Source organism: Neolamprologus multifasciatus, chromosome 23, assembly GCF_963576455.1.
Source record: "Neolamprologus multifasciatus chromosome 23, fNeoMul1.2, whole genome shotgun sequence".
Taxonomy (NCBI): domain Eukaryota; kingdom Metazoa; phylum Chordata; class Actinopteri; order Cichliformes; family Cichlidae; genus Neolamprologus; species Neolamprologus multifasciatus.
Genome location: NC_140460.1, coordinates 32,727,696 through 32,745,684, shown reverse-complemented (window position 1 = coordinate 32,745,684; position 17,989 = coordinate 32,727,696).

Below are 17,989 nucleotides of genomic sequence, written 5' to 3'. Positions count from 1 at the left end.
CTGTCTCAGGTCAAAGTCATATTTATTATGCTTAAAAGTATTATTGTAACAGCCTTTGCATCCCCATCTTGGTGGTACTTTAAAGTTTTATTTTCAGTTAAGAAAGGAGGAAAGTGGAAAAATTGATTAGAGTGACAGCTGGTCGGAATAGCACTGCTGCAAATTTATGATGGGGTGATCCTTTCTAGTGATAATGGAAAAATCTGGACATGGGAGATTATCAATTTTCATTTTGCCTTAACCATCTGATTTTACTGCCCCAGCAGCAGAAAACGCAGGATAAGCCAGATGGGGGGGATAACGTATTTCTGTGGGGATACGTGGGGATATTACGCTGTGGGGTAATAACAACGATGCCATTAGCTGATTTTAGGGAGCAGCATGTGAAATTCTTATGGTCAGTAATAAGGCTGCTGCTGCTGCTCATTTTTGATATGATGAATCTGTAATGAACCAAATCTGTGTTTTTCATGCTGAAGATGACTTATGATCAAAGCAAAGGGAATCACAAATCTGTGTCAGCAATCTCCTTTGTCAGTGTCTAGAGGGAATTCATCAATACAGTCATGCAACACTGAATTTTGATTGAGTCCTGATCAGTGACAGTATCAAATGAATTCAACAAGATATTCATTCATCAGCTGCAGCATGGAAAAGACTGTACTGCGGGCTGCAATAAGAGCTGCTTAGCAGAACAGAAAAAGAACAAGGCTTCAGTCGCACTTTGGAGTGCAGAGCAAGCTGTAATATGTATGTGAAAGTGGTACAAGTAGAATATCAAGTATGAATGAGCATTATTTGTAAATTATTCCGTGTTTGCAAGAGAGCACATCAGGAGAAGTTTACCATTTACATGGGTTATGTTATTTCTTGCTAATGGTTCTTGCTTTTCCCAGATTTTTCTTTAATGGGATGGCATGCAGGGAACCAAGACACAGTTAAGGAGGTCCATAAGAAAAATCAGAAAATTTTGAATGATTGAAACTGGAAGATGTAATGTTAGACAGTCCTCCTGATTCTATCAACATGTATTAGGAAAATTGGCTGCCCTGTAAAACAAAATGGCTGCCGTTCTAAAGCACAACATTTAGGTCCAGTGTAATGTAGCTAGCAAAATGCAGTCTGGTAACAGCTACAACATTTGCTGGCAACGCCCCAGTCATCCTCGTTTAGTCTTCCCCAGTTCTTGCTTAGAGTTATAGGGCCATACCGTCAAGATGCAGGTTTAGATGTAGATGTAGGTTTAGTTAGCTTAGCCGTTTTGATGCTCTGGCATCATGACATCCTTGTTTTAACCATGATGACAGGAACTTAAGGTCAAAGAGTAGCTAGCAGAGCTAGCTAAGTTATTGCTAGACTTATTGCCATGCAGCTCCCTGAAAAATGTCATTTTTAAAAAGTGCATTAACTTGTGTACTTTCAAGGTGCTGATAGGAGGACTTTGCTAGCTAAGTCTCTTTGTTGTTGTTGTTTTTTTTTTCATTTATAGATTTTCCACCATGATCTTCGTATTATTTGACTCTCTGATCGTCCGCAATCAGAGAGTCAAACTAGTCAGTGACTGAACCATGCAGTGTTTTCAGACTTAAGCGTCACCTCAGGTGTCTTTCTTCCCGGGACACAGATTCCTTGTTTTCTGACGATATATAAACCTGCCTTGAAACTGAAGGAAACAGAAGTCATAAAGTCATATGTACTTCCCTGTATACATCATGTATAGTATTATGTTTAATATGCATCAAAAAACTAATTCAGTCTTGAGTAGGGATGGGTACCGGTATCCATAAACATGGATACTGACATAAACAGTACTAACCAGACCGAAAAGCTGCGCACATTTCGGTGCTTTATTTCGGTGCTTTTTTTTCCTGAGATGTCATACACTTTGAATTCTAGCCAATCATTTTACGTTTCCGGATAGTAGGCGGGCCCAGGTACGTATGTTCTTTTAGAGCAGAGCTACAGATTAAAAATGCCCAAGGCAAAGCGGTAAAAAGTCTGGCTGTACTTCACAGCAAAAGATGCAAACTCAGCAGCCTGCAACAAGTGCTTTAAGCTGATACTGTGATACAGTCAAAGGAGGTAACACCTCAAATCCGATGAAACACCTGGCGACGCATAGTGTGTTTTTTTAAAAGCCGAAAAATGCGCCGTATTTGATAGCTTGCTGCGAGACCTCACATCGAGCACATCTACGGCGGGTGTGGTGCCTGTTATCGGACCCGAAGTAGCAACATCCCCCAAAAACCCGAAGAGGAGAGTCCTGGCCCCTAGCCCTGCCAGTGTAGCAGAAATGATGACGGATGATGATGGCAGCAGCAGCCGTTCTTCTCTGCGTGAGTCGCTTAATGTTGTTCGTGTATAATTTACGTTGAATAGGCTAACCACGTTATTATATTAATGCACGTAAGGTGAACTAGCAAACACTGTCATAGCTACATGCAGCTGTCTTTTTGTTTGATGGCAGATACTCCCTTCACCCTGGCCAAAAAGGCTAAAATGACCAAAGAAAAAGTGGAAAACAGTTAAACATGAGAGGTTTTTGGACAAAGTTTGTGTTTTTTCCATTGTTTAAGCACTGCTTCCAGCCAAGAGTGATACCATATATGCCCCATAGCTGCAGAAAAGGCAGAAAAACATTGTTATCTTTTTACAAAAAAACAGCTGAACATGAGAGGTTTTTGGACCAATTTTGTGTTCTCCATTCTTTAAGCACCGGTTTGAGCACCGTTTAAGCACCGGCACCGTTTCAAAAGTACCGGTTTGGCACCGGTATCGGATAAAACCTAAGCGATACCCATCCCTAGTCTTGAGTTAGTCTTCTAACTTTACAGACAGTGTATCCATCCTCAGCTTTAATTTTTTTATTGTTGCAATCAGTGTTGGGACTAACGCGTTATTAAGTAACGCGTTACAGTAACTACGTAATTATTGTGGTAACGAGCACGGTAACTAGTTATTATGCCAAAATCAGGAATGTGTTAGTCGTTACTGGGATTTAGATAGGGTCGTTACTCGTTACTTTGTGTGGTGGCTATCGCGGAGCTTCCACAGATTCAGTAACATTAGCAAGTGGTGGAGACCAGCAGGTGGATGAGAGAAAGGGGAGGCAGGAGGAGGAGAGACCCGAGCCGGCCGCTGGTCCGAGTGTCAGGTGAACTGAACTTCAGGTAAGAAGTTATGACCTGCAGTCTATCTGGGTCAGATTTAAACCAAGTTTAGGTGGAGTTTATTTTTGTTATGCTGACTTTTTCCGTACTGCGTACTAGCTAGCATGATGGAATTTCTATAAAGCTGGGTGGGTGCTATGATGTGGATGCTGAACTTTATTTTGTTCATAAGGTTAGTAGAGTTGCCAACCGTCCCATAAAAAACAGAATCGTCTCGTATTCAGAGAAAATATTACGTGTTTCGTATTGAGGTGAAAAGGAACGCAGTTTGGCCTGGACTTCAGCTAGAATGGAAAAAAGCATAAAGCTGGAGCTGCACAGACTAGTTTGAACTTGGCACAGAATATTTAATCATTAATAGAGGGTATGTGAAAGTCAAAGTGAAAGGTAACACTTTACACCATCACCATTAATTTTGGTTTGATCAAGGCTATTAACCCCTTGCAAACAAGTGGCAGTTTAATCATCACTCTGGGCAGGTCTCATGTTTGTGATTTTGAGATTAAAAGATCTTGTTTCCTCAAATAAAGCTGTCTGGTATTTGGAGTATTAAAAATGGAGACTAAGCATGGTCTCACTGCACTTGCAAATTGGATAGTGGGATAAAAGCATGCAGTGCACGAACAAATGTATCTCCGGAAACCTGCAAAACATTTGGGCCTCATGTGAGGGTTTTCATTAATGGAAACTCGAGGGAAATCTGTTTTTTGGCTTGGTTTGTCTGACTTTCAGAAGTGTTTATAACTCAGCGGTGGAGAAAGAAGAGGGTGGGAGATTGAGGAAGGGTTAGGAGTTTTGGGCTTCATCTTATAAAGCAGAGTACCAATGGCTACTGTAATGCACCCTATTTTTGTCTGGCTTCTCGCAGTTACGAATCTGAGCCTGGGGATGTCTCACTGAAATAGCTCCAGTTGTTGTTGCATAAAGTTACTGTATATCTCAGTTTCTGATCAAAACATAAATCTGTTGGGATCATCTGTTAACCCACTGCTGATAAAGACCACAGACATTTATTGCAATCAATTTCTTCAACATAATTCTTTGAGTAAAACAAACATTTCATGGAACAACAACAATGCGGTTTAATTTTAGTTCTTGGATGTATTGGTCATTTTATTTTACTGCTAGCAACAGTTCCAGCAGATACAAAACAAGATTCATAGTCATGATCACCTAAACATTTATTCTCTGTTTATCTCCAGTTTGGTCTTACCAGCAGTGGCGGTCCTAGCCTGTTAGGCGCCCTGGGCGAACACCCCCTCTGGCGCCCCCCCCCCCCCCCCCCCCCCACATACACACACACATATGAAGAGGGAGAGAGTATGCATAGTATGCAAACGGCTACTAAACAGACATCATACTTCGTCATACAATGTGAACAGGACAAATCAACAATTGACACTGACTAATTAATATTATATTATTGTATATATTGTTTGGAGTTTAGTCTGTTACTGTTACTATTTTTACCATTTCTTCTTGGAGGAACTGTAACCCACATAATTTCGTTAGGGATTAAGAAAGTATTCTGATTCTGATTGTTTCAGGATGACCTGCCATTATCCAATGACACATCTGCTTACCTGTATCTTTTGCTCGTTTCTCCTTGTAGGAGTGATAATTAAATGTATTGAATTTAAATGATCACTGGGTTTTCATTTGTTTGGTTGCTATGGTGATGTGTAACGGGAGTCACGTGGGTGCTAGCGGTGACATTAAGAGGGCGTTGTCAGTCTGTCTTTCACTGGTTTGATTTTGACAGAGAGGAGGGCTGGGTAGCCGTAGTTTTTGTTGACCGCAGCACAACGAGTTTCCCCTTGTTGCATTAGAGCCTGTGATGTTTTAAGAGTTTGAATCGCGAGCCGATAACATTGCTCTTTTCAAGCACTTTAATAAACAAGCAAGCAATTCCACCTCTCGCATTATTGCGTAAAGTTGACAGCGCGTCAGGCAAATAGGCAGGCTCCATCCCCAGCTTCTAGCGACTGTGGAAGTCGCTACACTCCTCTTCTTTTCTCTTTTTTTAAACTTTAAAAACGGGTTGTGTGTGAGACTTTAAATAAACAAAATATAAAATATACTGTGGCGTGGGTGTGGTCTCTGGCCAGCTGCAGAGGAGAGGTGACACAGTGAGCTCCCGGGGCGGCGCAGGGGCGGGGTCAACAGGTGTGCTGGGTTCTGACATTGATTGTGTGTCTTTTTATGTTGGCAGTGACAGTCGGAGGGAAAGCGGACGTGACAGCACAAAGAGAGCGGGAGTGGCTGTGAATGAGACCACAACTCCAAATAAAAGTTTTGCTGTCAAAATAATCGCTCCAGCGTATGTTTATTGGGTCAAACGCTACATATACATTTTAAATTGTTATTGATCCCTTCACCCCGAGTCCTAAAGTGTATATTTATTTGTTTTACTCTTAAATATTTATTGTTTGTTTATTTGCACTGCTGTAACTGGAGCCTCGTCGTCTCGTCTCTCTATATACTGGACTGTATGCAGCGGAGATGACAATAAAGTTTACTTTGACTTCAGCAGCGAGCAGGCGCACCGAGGGCTCTCGCGCTCACTTTTCGCGTATAGAATTTTGAAAAAACATCGGTGCAAATTATAAGTCTGTATCATAATGTCTGGTGTTTTTGTGTTTGCTGTTTGTTTTTATTTTGTTTTATTTTGCGAGTTGGTAATTTTTGCTGCTCCAGCCAGCCAGAGAATCCCCCGCCGCCCCGCCCTCTCCTCCCTGTGCCGCAAGCAGCAGGCGCACCTTGCAAATGGAGGGCGCCCTTACTCCCATGGGCGATAGAAAACCTATGCCATTCCCAGTATGCGCTGGCTGATGTCGGGGCAGCATGAGTACGAGCAATTTTTTTTTTACCGATTCCCATGATGCCGCCCCCCACCACGATGCCGCCCCGGGCAACCGCCCGTGTCGCCCGTATCTAAAACCACTACTGCTTACCAGCTCCTGAGGGGAAATATTTAATTCTAGCTGCAAATTGCTGCACAACGTGCACTAGACCCTGACTGATTGTCAGTAGTGATGGGTCGTTCGCGAACGAAATGGCTCTTAGAGCCGACTCTTTGAAGTGAACGACGCGAGCCGGCTCCTTATTGGGAGCCGTGAGGTTTTTTGTTTTTTTTTTTCCTTTCTCTCACCCTCTCTCTTGCCCTTTTTTCCGCTAAACTCGCGCGCGGCCTGTACCGGCAGAGGGGGGAGGGGCGTTAGTTACACTCGCAGTAGCACAGGATCAGAGCCAGAGAGAAAGAGAGCGAGGGACAACAACGTCACATTAGAAAGGTATAGTAATCATCCACTATTTTCAGTTGCAGATGATAAAGGATTCAGAAATCATGCAGGCCCATATGACAGAGAATGTGCATCTTCTTTTTGTTTTAATATTTTAATTTATATTTAATTGTGTTGTGGTTTGCAGTGTTTTGTGTTGTTTCACGTTAAATTTGTTTAAAAGGAAAAAGCTGAAAATTTAAATAGTTAAAAGTTTGAAATGTAAATAGTTGTTCTTTGTATTATATGATTTATTTATTACATTTTATGTGGAGTGAATAAATAAAGTATATTTATGGTGGCCCTTAGAGACAAAGCACGTACAAACTCCAAAACGCGTAAAAACTCAGACGCACTTACAAACCCCGAAGCATGTACAAACTCCAAAACACGTAAAAACTCGAAGCACGTACAAACTCAGAATCACGTACAAAAGACAACAGAAGTGCTCCAGGATGCTAGGGCGCAGTGTTGAGCTTTTGTTACCTAGTGGCTACACAAGCCAGGAAGTATCAACAACCGGATTTGGTGTGTGGTAGTAACAGGTAAATGAATTTTTTTTTAAATTATTTGAATAAATATGAGTGCTTGTCTATAAATACACAAACAATACACATATGCTTTCAATTGTGTAATTTAAGTGATCTGGGTAGCTCTGTTTTGGAAGTTCAGTTCATGCTAGAAATGTGTTTTGGAGTTTGTACGTGCTTTTTGGAGTTTGTATATGCTTTACAGTTTGTACGTGCTTTGTCTCTAGGGGCCATATATAAACAACCACTTTTTTTAACATTAGTAATTCCTTTTCTGCATAATTTTATATTATTGTTAATGATTAAATAATTAAAGCAACAAAACAACCTGAAGAGCCGGTTCGGAGCCGAAAGAGCCGGCTCTTTTTAGTGAGCCGAGCCGAAAGAGCCGGATCTCTAAAAAGAGCCGGAAATCCCATCACTAATTGTCAGGGTTCCTGGGTCGTTGACCCAGTGCTTTCGGTTTTGTCACGTTTAGTTTATGTTGCCACATCAATGTTCTCGCTTCCTGTGTCAGCTTGTCTCTTGTGTCATTAGCCAGATTATGTTCAGCTGTGTACTCACCGGTCTCTCATTATCATCCTCATCAGTCTGTGTATTTAAGTCCTCTGTTTCCACTCGTTCACTGTCGTGTCATTGATGTTCACGTGATGTTGATGTTATGTTGTAGTTTCCGCCTGCGTTCAGTTCAGCCAGCCAGCCAGCCAGTCTTTTTGTTCCTGCCCTGTTCATCCACCCTTCATAATAAACCATCTCCAGTTCTTCACTATCTACGAGTCCTGCGTTTGAGTCCTCTTTCCCTTTGCTCCACACCCCGACTCGTAACACTGATTTTTAAGGTCGGTACAAAGCAGCCTTGGAAAATAACTGATTGTGAGTCTTACAAGAACCCAGCTGCCTTACAAGGCACACCTAATGTTATCATAGTTACGCTAATCTTTCCTCATCGATACGCACCCACAGGCATCTCTGTGAGATACAAAAAGATACAAAATATAAAAGTCAGTGTTACAATGTTATCATGTAAACAGCGCTACAAGTGCTTCCACTTTCCTGAATGCAGCTATAAATCATCGGAAGCTTCCTGGACAAATGATGATCTCCCATTTCCCAGATACTCTGTATTAAGTTGGCATTTCCTCAGTTTGATCTCCTGCTCATTGTTGTGCACAAAAGCCAGCGCTCAGGGGAAATCCATTGACCATCCCACTCATTACAGGGGAGTGATTAAGAGAAATGAGCAGGCGTCCTCCAAACATCTGTGACAGCTCTGTTAGCCTTTTTGGATCCTATGAGGGGGAACCTGAGTCAAAGTCATCACGAACACCAGCTGTCACCAGCGGGCACAAACTCCCCCGAGGTTTCCGATCGGGATATTTTGACTGTGTCACATGAACACTTTGTATTTTAAGCATTGTATTATCTACTTGGATGGTTTCTAATTTACTTTCAAATGTTGATGCATCTGGCTCCAAGTTTTAAAAGGCTCCAAACTGGCAAGATTGCTACCGTCTTGTAGAATAATAAAAAATACAATCTTATAGGCTTTCACAAAGTCGGAATTTGAAGTGGGACGTTCCAATTGGCCATTTAGGCGGATTTAAAAGCAGCTCAGCCAAAAAGAGAGAAAAAAAAACTGTCCTACTTTAACTTATCCTCTATTCTATTCACATATATATTTCTTTATGCAACTGGAATCAAAGGATTTTAAATGTTGTTTTGCTTTTATCTAAATCAGACAAGTTGGTACAGTGGGTGTCTTAGTGGTGCCTGGTCTCTATTAAAAGTTACACATGCCTAACCGCGTGGAACGCCAGTCAATGTTTCCAAGTCAATATAGCACAAAATAATAAACCTGAGGTAGAATCAACTCCAGCCTTATGCCAGTTACTACTTTGCTAATTGCTCTCTCTAGATTCAGGACAATACTGGATGTCATATTAGGCAAAACACTTCACAGATGTGAAACCTTCAGCAGAGCAGAAACTAGAAAATTACCCCTTTAAACTCGATATTAGGAAGCTTCTATCCTCTATAAGTTTTTCATATCATAGCAGTACATTTAAATAATTTTGATAGAAAAAAGATCTGCTGATGCTTTAAAATATGGTCACAGTTTTGGATTCGACATAGAGAGACTTGATATTGTGGAACTCACAAGTTGACACCTCTAGAGAACCACAGCAATACCTTTACACTTTATCATTTTCAGGGCTGTTAGGGGGCCTGAATACATTACCCAGCACCCAGTGGAAAACCTCAGCCAGCCAAAGATGAGGTGTATATGGGGCAAAGCATGCATTCTGAACTTATATCACATTCTCAGCGGGACACCCTTGAAGATAATGTTTAAGGGCAAAACCAACAAATAAGAAAGTGGACCAGTGGAAGGGTACATGCCAGACACAGACTTTCATTCATGTTACCAGCTACAGAGGACTAAATCCATACCTTTGGACATGTGCAGGGTCATTACACCCATGATCGGACAGCTGACCTTCTTCTATGCCCCTTTTCTCCTTGGGGCGCTTGTTGAGTATGGTGGCATATTGAAGCTTATTAATCGTTTAAAGTTTGTAGGCTGAAATATCAGGATTTATCTGCCTGCATTAAGGTGGAATTGTCTGACAAAGTTTAAGAATAGTGTCTAACAATTTCTTCAAAGTGACTGGCTTGTGTGGCCTGAGCTATTTTTTTAATCTTGTTTTTTTTTTTTTTTTAGCTCAGCTACAGATCAAATGCTAAATACTTCAGCCAAATTTTTCCAATTGGTTGTTTGCAGAACTAATTATTGCAAATTACTGACAAAGAACATCCCTTGTGGACTGTTGTGGAAGTTTTCCATTTAAATAAAGCCTGCAGACGAGCGGTGAGCCGTAGCTAACATTCTTTAATCAAAACACACAAAGAACAGACAACCAAGCTTGTAGAGGGCCTACATGACCGCGGGGCAGACGGTCAGCAGAGTCTCTCTGAGCCTAGCATGGCTCTCAGTTAAATACCTTCTTCAGGAACAAAAGGCAGCACACAGCTGTTTCACACCTTAAGGTTCACACTCCCTTGCTACCTCCCAGAGTCCTCAAAGAGACAATAGATTCTTCCTGTGGAGTTGTCTGCTTCCCCCAACTTCCTTACTAGAGCCCCCACCATTTGTCTTAATGTATGAGTGTGAGACTTGTTAAAATCCAGTGGCACCAAGGCATTATACAATAAAATAATGTGATTAATACATAAGTAAAATAAATTCCTATACATGGACCAAAACCGTTTTCAAAATTATTATAGTTTCTGTTTTGAATTTCTTCTTCTTTCATCCTCCAAGAACTGCTGATTACTGAAACAACTGATTAAAAAGTGTGTGGCGTGGGTGTGGCCTGCGGTGCCTTGCAGGGAGGGCGGACGCACCTGCACGGCATCCTTAATCACGTCCGCCAAGTTAAAAACACGAGGACTCAGGGGTTGCGGTGTTGTGGTGTGAGGTGATGTAAATAAAATGGCTCAAAACACTGATCCCTGGACCCGCCTTGCCTTATTCACACCACAAGTGTTACTTTAACCTTCTTCTGTGTGGATGCCTCTTTTGGGTTTGTTGTTTTCCCCACATGGTCAACGGGCACATCTCCAGAAACTAGAAGTTAAAAGGAGAAAATTCTATATAAAAGGCTGGATGTTAACATAACCCAGACTCTACTCCTTACCCTGCCAGCGACCTAGTCAAAGGTAACAGTTTCATGCACTAGAAACATCTACATCAACAGGAAACAGCCAGAATGTTATGGATGTGTCCAATGCAGTGGTTTGTATGCTGCACTGTACTGTGTATATTTGTGTAAGCCAACTTTTCTGTAAGCGATCTTAGAGACACACAACTCCCGCATTGGAATTTGGGTTGAAATGTCCCACCATATTGATTGGAGTGCCCTTTAAAAGCCTTCATTCCAGGCACATGATTGCATAATTGGACTGATGCCACAAAAACTGCATATATGAGACGTGTGAAGGGTGCAATCATGTGAAGTGGAGAACCTTTAAGACACACCGACTCTTTTAGAAGCTGGAGCCTCTTTTTTTTCTTTTCTTTTTTTTCTTCCCGTGTCTCCTTTTGAGCTTGCTCAAGTCAAATAAAATATTCAAGCTTCATCCCTGCAAGCAGAAGACACTCCGGATGGAATTTTCTGAATGCACGCTCTGCTTTTCTGTCTCTCTCTCTCTCTGTCTCTCTGTATCTCTGTCATACACGCACACACATCCACATGCACTCACCGCCCCCTCCAATGCTACAAACATGCACTGTTTGCCTCTGTGCTCTGTGTGTTACTGATAATCTTTACGAGGCAGAGGCCCCATTGAGAGTATTTATAACCCAATCAGATGGGTATTCAGCCTTTTCTTCTCTTTCCACTGTTTCTGCCCTTGCTTCTATGTGAATGTTAAAGCATCTAATCCAACATATGTATCCGTGTGAGAACCCCACTAACCTAGCATGTGAACTTCTCTGCCCCATAAAGGAATTTTAATTAAATCAATATAGCCTATACAAGAACTAACTTCTCACTTACGCACAGCTGTGCATACATTTCTACAGCTCTTCCAGCAAGTAATCACAGTTGTCAGGTCAAAATGTTATAACTCCAGAACGCAGACTTTGAGGTGAAATCTTGTTAGTTGCATGTCATTTCCCGGGGAGCTGTGCTGTCATGTTGCCATTTATTTTGTCAGTCCTAGGTGACTGGAACAAGCGGGTGTGTCTGTGTGATCAGTGATGTTAGAATCACAACCTGTGGTGAAATCTTGCCAGGAATGACAAGTCATATTCCTAAGCTGCTGCGGATCTGAGAAGTGGAAACGAGCGCACGAGGACGGAGGGGCTATGAATATTCGCAGATTTTGTTTGTGTTGCTGCATTCGTGAAAATTGGCTGGTGACACAGTCGTGTCTCGGTTGCTTTCATCCTCAGATGTGGGTGGATGTGTCCCAAGGATATATGTATATACAGTACATTGGTGTTTTGTATTAAATTGACAAAACTAAATGACACTAACTGGAAGGCAAGAACAGAAAGAAAAGGAAGAAAGTGCTTTATGTAAAAAGACAGATGAGTGACTCAGGAAATAGAGTACCCAATGCATAAATGATGAATATTGCTGTGTACAAAAATAAAAAACGGTTGCTCCAGCAAGGCATCATTATATAAGGACAAGTAACAAGTTTTCAGAGACCTTCCAATAGTAAATGGCTTAATTATATGACTCCACTTCACAAAAATATTTGTCTCAAGTAGCTTTATACTGTAAGCTACAATAAAACCGCAGCAGTGAGGATGAAGAACTCCCTTTTATCAGGAAGTAACCTGCCGCAGAGCCAATGTCATGGAGGGGTAGGCAATAACAAACGTTAGTTATATGCAGTAGTGGGATACAAACAGATTTTTACTGGTCATAGCAGATGGCTGCCCCTCCCTGGTACTGCTGAAGGGTTCTTTTTCCTGTTAAAAGGGAGTTTTCCCTTCCCACTATTGCCAACTTTTCTTTATATTATTGTGCTGAATAATAAGAATCCATGCTCCAGATTTTAAAGACGTGGGTTATGGTTTACTGCCATCATTTCCTAAAACTCAAGCTACTGGATAAAAGGAAAGAATGAAAGCAATTAACAATAATGTCACGTATTACTATATTGTATTTGTGTTGATTTACGAAATACATCAATTAATAAAGTTAGGGAAGACTTTGGTTTATAGAGTTAGTTTTTGTGTCTCACAAAATTGTCATGAATTCTATCAACCTGTAGTGAAATTCTGATATTAATAGCCCTACAATAAGGATCATGTTGACCTATGAGCCATACAGAGCTACTTTAGTAGAGTTTAAGATTTATTTATTTTTTTGTAATTGAAGTCTTTGTTTGTTTTTAACACTTAACCACATGAAAACATAAACAAAGCAACAAACAAAACAACAACAGAAAAGAAAAAAGAAAAGACAGCTTCCAATCCCATGGTTAATTCTGTCATGAATCGCTGTGCGGCAGAGGCAGGAGTTGGACCCAAAATGCAGACACTCAGGCACGAGGTTTAAACACAAAGAACTCAGCTTTATTTGCTGGCAGGAGAAAGTCATACAAAGTAAAGTAAACTAAACTGGGAACTCAAACTAAACTCACAGGAAGATCCACACAGCAAGAGGGACGACGCGACACTGGCTCAGAGAAACACAGGGTTTAAATACACTGGGAAGTAACGAGGGGAATGAGACACAGAAGGAGAGCACAGCTGGGAGAAATCAGAACTGACGAGACAGGGAGCAAAGTAGGATACACTCACATGAGACACAGACCTTCAAAGTAAAACAGGAAGACGCAAACTAGACTAGGGGAGACAGAGCAACTAAGAAACACAGACAATACCAACAACAAAGAGACACAGAGGGGAGCTACTAAATACTCAGAGAACTAAACAGAATACAAGAAAACCAAACAAAGACACTACACTAAAGAATAAGCTGGGACAACAAAGTGAACTAAGAACATAATACAAAAAACTCAGAGGCACAAGAAACTCAAAACACTGGGTCACTGACCCAGGACCGTGACAAATTCACCTTTGTATTTTGGGTCTATTTTCAATACTTACTAACTATCGGTACACCCGCAAAAAAAAAGGACAATAAAATCAAATTCTTAAGTTATTCCATTACTGAGTGCCTAAACAAACATACAACGCAGCAAGCATAAAAATTAACTAAAGATAATTGCCCTGACCAAATAAATTCCAACCATCTCAGCCAGTAGAGTTTAAGATTTAAAAAAAAAAAATGGAGTAGAAAATAAGCAGAATAGATCAGTTTTAAAAGTGCAATGATTAATCTGTTAAGCAAGTAAAAAACAGCTGCTCACCAGACTTCGGGTTATTAGCGATTCCAAACCAGTCGCCTATCATGAGAATTTAAGTGTTCAGAAGTGGTAAATTTTGCTTTTTTTTTTAAAGATTTATCTGTTAGGTGCAGAAATAAATTATTTTAGCCGAGACACATTTTGAAATAGGGAATTGTAAGTACCTTGCAAATTAGTTTTTTTTACTTTAGTTGCCCACAAGTAACAAGAGCTGGCTGCGGCTGCGTCATGAGATACAGCCTTCTCCACTCAAGAGCTGTTTGGCTGAAATCTGTGCTCATTGGAAAATTACAAATAGCTCAGAAAGTGGCTCGCCTCTCCTCAGAACCTGCCGCACCCCAGCTCGATAGATTGATAGCAGGAGTCCGGAGAGAAAGCAAATGTATGTAAGAGATGGGGAGAAAAATGGGTATGCGAGCCATGCATCACGGCTGACCAGTGTCATCAGCAGTGCCTAATGGCCTTATGATAACATGTTAACACAGCTGTAAAGAGTGTGAAGAATGGCAGGGACGAAAAATGGCATGTGGTGGCAGAAGAGTTTCTAATTTCAGTCAGTTTCTCTTGAGGATCTAAACTAAAGGAAAAAAGAAGTTCAGGCACTCCTGCCTAGATGGAAAACCATCTATTCTATTTAATGACAACAAAATTCAGTGTTGTTGACACACCTCATCAACACCCTGCTGTTCCCTCTTTGGCCCTGTATATCAATCATGCACTTTAGTTCCTGCATACACAAACTCTGCATCAATCACGCACTGATTTATACATTTCATATTATGTAGATAACCCTGTGGAGAATGTGCTGGAACATTACATGCAAAATGGGATGTTGTACTTGTGCATCTGTGCTCACGATTAGCACAATTAATCTTGGACACACCTTGTTGTATACGAGAGTGAGTTCTCATTTTGTACCATTAAATCTTTTAAATTACATGCCAAAATGCCATTTGGGCCTTGCATTGTCTTCAACACAAACGTAGCTGTAAACAAGGCTGTAAACAGCCGATCTGAGAGATGGAGCCTGGTATAAATCCTAAGAGCTACAATTAAAATTGAATGAGACAGGAATATTGAGAGAACAACATGCAGGAAAACCAAGCACCGTCTGAAAAAGGTTGTACTGTATGAGGGCCAATCTATAAAACTGTAGTGGTGATTGGAAAAGAAAATCAATAATGAAAATTAAAAATTAAAAACACTGGTAGGAGATCTCTTACCCTACCTACTTTGTATTCAAAACCAATAGAATGATTTCTCGAAGGCACTTCAATGAATGAATATTTTAATAGTCATTGCATGTTTGATGGTGCTCAACAAGGTGGGAGCTGAAAGGAAATGGTAATGGCAAAGGTCAAAAATTTCTGCTGGGTCGGGAACAGCAGTTTCCATTTAATCAGTGCTTAACGGCCCACAACGGTCACGATTACAGCAGATTCCATTAGAAATGCTCATATAGCATTGCAAACACTGCTGCAAGGTTTTTATTTTTATTTTTCAGTTAATTGAACTACTGTATTCATATTAATTTAAATAACTGAACAGATCATTCTTTTATCAAAGGTTACACATTATCACTACTTTGTTTTACAAAAACTAAAAGCAATGATGGACAAAAGCCCTGGGAGCTTATTTTAGCTATATACTAGCTAGCTCAATTTGCTGTCTCCATGACTGTGGTGATTGTAATATATAATAGTTTTGTTTGTTATGTGAATGTTAGTATTTTACTTAATTCCATGAATTTTTACGTATCCCTGTGTTTTGGTATGTACATTTTAGTTAACTCAAAGCCATGTCACTTGGCAGCCATCTTGAAAAATCTGGGCAGAATATTTGGAGCATTAAGTTCATGTTTACTGTTCACCAGAATATAATAACTGCATGCTCAGAATCACCAGTTAGATCTGATGAACACTTTCAAAGTTTGTAGACTTTTCCTTCATTTAAAACTTTTTACACAGTAAGTTAGCGTTAATGCTATAATCCAACCATAGACTGTGTAAAAGATGGACGTGGTTTCCAGGTCACAAAAATGAAGCCAGTACAGAAATGCTTAAAACCTGTATTCTGTCTGAAGACCAGAAGATGACAATAGCTATGGTCGCAAAAGTTGAGTGAACGTGATACTTCTGGTCTTTGAGAAAAACGGCTTATCCTCTGTAAAAACCTTCCTGAAGGGTTTATGAGTTCACTCTTTCAATTTGTTTGATATTGTTTGATATTGAATAAAAGCTAAAGTCTTACTACTACTACTATTCTTCAAAAGAAGAGATTATCCATGGCATATTCATTCATATCTAACCATTTTATACTTAAACCTTTTAACTCTCATAACATCCGGGTTTTTGAAACCAAGACACCAATGGTGAAAACTGTATTATTGAGCAAGGAGTTCAGAAACCAACGGAAAGTGTCATAGTAGCTCTCATTTTTAATATATTATTAATATACTTAACTCTCTCTTATGCCGCTATCTAAATGTAACATTTTAAGTAAATTTTAGGTAAATGTTAAAGGATTTGCATTATATTCTCTTATTTAATAATTATAGTATATTCCAGTTAAGCTAAATGCCAAAATAAAAGTATTTTGTGCAGTGCCATGAATGTTATTCACTTCACTTAATTATTATGATACGCTATATTTTTGCTAAAGCCAAAGTGCATCTACTATGTTAAGCATTTACCTTTATCCCTTCAATTGCCGCTTTTTGTTAACCGCTGTACATCAGCTATTTTTTGCAGTAAAGTACAACAAAAAGCAAATGTTATGTCAAAATTAAATGCTGTGACTAAAACATTTTCTTGGAAACTCCTGTTATTAAACATGAAAGCCACAAAGAGCCAATATAGGAACAATCATTTTCTAAAGCAGTACACAGGATTTATGTAGGCCTCCTGCTGTGAGTAATTCACCTCTGCACACCCTGACAGAACTATTGGCAAGCAAAGAACAACATACATCCTTGTTTCCATCAGACTCTTCAATGCATAATTCATATAATTTGTAAACTCCAGTCGCTGCCTACCCGCTTGCCTTGAAGACGTTGAATACTTTGACGATACATGGACTGTCTTCTGAAATGCTCTGAAATGTCAGGTAGGTGTGTTTCGAAAGTTTAAAATTCTGATTAGAATTAACAGCACAGTAGAGGAAAAATTGGTTGCCTGGTGATTCCATGGATTATCTTGTAGTTGTGACGATCCATTGGTAACCTAGAGGTTAAGGGTGTTGTCCAACCACTTTTTGATTGTCGTTTTTCTTATTGCTGTTTTATCCACATCTTTATTTGCCAAAGTTGATTTGAAGATGGCAATTCACTTAATGGTTGCGTTAAAGCCAGGGATCTGGTCTGCAACCAATCGCAAAGGAAAAAACATTCATTGCACACATTTACAAAAATTGTATTCATGCTGCAATCTCCAACTGCTGTTTTTAAATAGTTTGTTCTGTCTGCATTGCAGTTCAACACATAAAGATCTTTGGTATATCATTAATTTAACATAGAAAAAAGTCAATCGTTATACTGGAGCAGCTGGAAATTTTAAAATGTAATTAAGCAATTTATTGGTTATTCAAGTAGGTGTTGGTTAGTTTTTCTCAAACTACAGATCAATAATTCGCCATCAGCCCTGATGCATGCAGCTGAAAAAAAATCCATAGTGAAACCATTATTTTGTCGGCAGGAAAAGCTTCACGTACCACTGGCTAATTAGTGTCATTTTGTAAAACACAAGAGATACTCACTGCTGGAACTAATGATAGTCCAACAGTCATTTAATAAGGGAATTACATCAAAAGGCTCGACCCACCTTTTGGACACTGATGCTTATTGATTATCTGTATACAATATTCAGGCTAAATGTAGACTCTATATCCCAATTTTCTTTTGCGTCAAGGCCTCGGGAGCTAGCTTTTAACAATGTAGCTCTAAAAATTGATCCCTTCTAAAGATTGATTACCCTCACAAGACCTGCAGTTTAATCTGTAATGTCTTCTTTTCACTGTCGTCTCAGTTTTCTTGGTTGATTAGACTGACTGCCAGCCATGAAAACAAGAAAAGCTGCCTTTTAGTGAAGAAGTTTCTTTATGGTTAGCCGGGATCTTCTTG